Here is a 2582-nt window from a genome sequence, read left to right as displayed (position 1 = left end):
GTGGTGTCTTGTGGACAATTGCAATGGTTACTAATACTCAATATCTGAACTAAGTGACAACACGGACACAAAAATGAATGTATTGTAGGATTATTTTAAACATCTAAAATTTGCGTTAAGCTAAACTTGCCCACTTAAAGAGTAAGATTCAGTGACGGTGCTACAGCCAGGGTTTTGTTCTCTCTGGATATAAGAGAGAATACTGAAGATTTATGGCCTTTTTGTCTACAAATATACAAGCGGAACCTATTGGAAATGATTGCTCTCAAAGTAAGCAGAACAACTGCTGATCCTGCATCAAACTGACAAAGAGCAACTGCGTAGACTTGCCATAGATCCAAGGCTGCTACTAGTCCAGCTAAACTTGCAACATTTTCTATCTAAACTTGAACTACTCCTTTCTGTCTCTCACACACAGATACAACTAGATCCTGCAGGTAGATTGCTCATTAAGGAAACATCCTTGGCTGTTCAACTGAAGAAAAGGCTGGAACAGACAATTTTATGTGTACCATGTAATAGACATTTCTCTTTCTTCTTAACTTTGTAATATCTTCAGTCTTGGCAATTGTCTCACTAGATTTGTTGCTCAGCTCTGATCCAGCTGCTCAAAAAAGACAAACCAGCCATCCTGCATAAACCTGTCTTGTATGACCTTAATACTGGGAATGGGGTGAAGTTGAATTGGCCCAGACTTATAACATCAATTGGCCTTGGCTAATCAAACTATTGCTGACAGTGCAAGTAGCTCACTCCTGCTTTGTGTAACAAGCAGAGGAGGTGCAAGCATCTTTTTACAAAGGTGAGTTCCTACTTTGCATGTTATCTAGGAAATATCTGTCTATAGTGAACAATACTTTGCGTCTATATTAAGCTACACTCAAACTGAAAGATAGGATTGATATATCATTTTGAATAGCTTTTTAAAAATCAAGGGGGGGAAATGCTACCTGTATTCAGTAGCTTCCAGAGATAGCTATAGATAAGCTGGATAGGACTCAAAATTAGCCTGGTTTTTATAGCTTTTTTTATGAGATACTTTAACCACCACCACCCACCCCATGTCCTCCTTAATATCCACATCTTAGATTTGACTTCTATGTATTTCCAGGGAGTTATTCGCACATGGCTTCCTGCTGAAGGATAAATGTTGAGCAAAGCCACTTCAAATCAACTCATGGCATTGAGAAAAGCAACCCCTCCCCTCTGCTCTCGGTTTTTGTTTTGATGCAAGTTCACATGGCATGCCTCCGCCCTCCGTGTTTTCCTTCTAGGCAATTGGGGTGGGGGGAGCTTTCTAAAGAGCTAGATCTGCATTTCTAAAGAGAATATTCCGCTTATCCTGCTAATGATCTACATCAGTACCTCTCCCTATTTGCTCCGGCTGTTTTCAGAAAAAGTAGCTTAAAACCAGCATTATAAAAACCTGGAAATACATTGAGATAAGCTAGAATTTGTAAGACCAAGCCCGATTTGTGTGTAGAATGGGTCCAAGGATCTCGAAGGGATTTTGGGGTAAGTTTGGCTGGTGTGTGAATGCGCACACACTCTCCCAAAGGAGATTTGGGGTAACAGCCCTGTCTGCAAAGCCTCCAGGTCTCCCTCACAATGTAGTTGCTGGCCCTGTTTTGGAAAGTTCCATGACAGAAACTACTACTCTTCTGAAAGGTGTGTTGTGGGCAAAGTGCAAAACTTGAGCCTCATTCAGACATTGGAAAACTGCCCCACTCTAGCCATGTAGAGCAGAACAAAGAGGGAGGAAATCCCACCCCACTGCATCAGTCGCCATCATGCCCTGCCATTCACACTTCTGCTTGTGAGTCAATATGGGGGTGCTTGAAGGCTGAAGCCAGACATGTTGTAAGAGACTAGGTGCCTTGAACGAATGCCCTTTACCCAATAATTAAAATTCCATTTATTTATTCACTTAAGAAAATATAACAAGATCTAAGACAGACCATCATACTATCATTACTGCAATGGGGGAACCCTCCACGGACTTGCTGCCCTATTTATTTATCACACTTGTAACTACTCTCCCCCTAACCCAACAGATCAGGGTGGCTTCCTTGGGGGTAAAAGCCTGGATCGATCCAGTCTTGTGATCACGGAAGCACCTACCATCGCACATTGGGCTTTTCCTTCTTTAGATAAGCCCTGCTGTAAGTGTGAATGGGCACTAAGGTGACTGATGAAGTGGGGGTGGGACTTGCTCCCTCTTTGCCCTACTCTACATGGCTACAGTGTGGTGCTTTTATAATGTATGAATGAGGCTTTGGACTAGGTTGAATGTAGGACGTGTCCTTGGGTAAGGCACATGCTCAATTCCTACTTTTCCTCAACAGTCCTGTTAAAGTTACATTGAGCATGTAACTTTCTTATCAGGGCTGTTGAGGAAAAGTAGGAAAGCTTTTCCCAAAAAAAGCCACCGTGATCTGTTGGGGTAGGGGGAGAGTAGTTACAAATGTGATAAATGAATAGGGCATTAAGTCTGTGTAAGGTTCCCCTACTGCACTAATGGTAGTGGGATAGGTCTGTCCTAGATCTTGTTATATTCTCTTAGTTTAAGTGAATAAATATGT

The sequence above is a fragment of the Hemicordylus capensis genome, chromosome 6, assembly GCF_027244095.1.
Source record: "Hemicordylus capensis ecotype Gifberg chromosome 6, rHemCap1.1.pri, whole genome shotgun sequence".
NCBI classification, from domain to species: domain Eukaryota; kingdom Metazoa; phylum Chordata; class Lepidosauria; order Squamata; family Cordylidae; genus Hemicordylus; species Hemicordylus capensis.
This window is presented reverse-complemented; position numbering follows the sequence as displayed.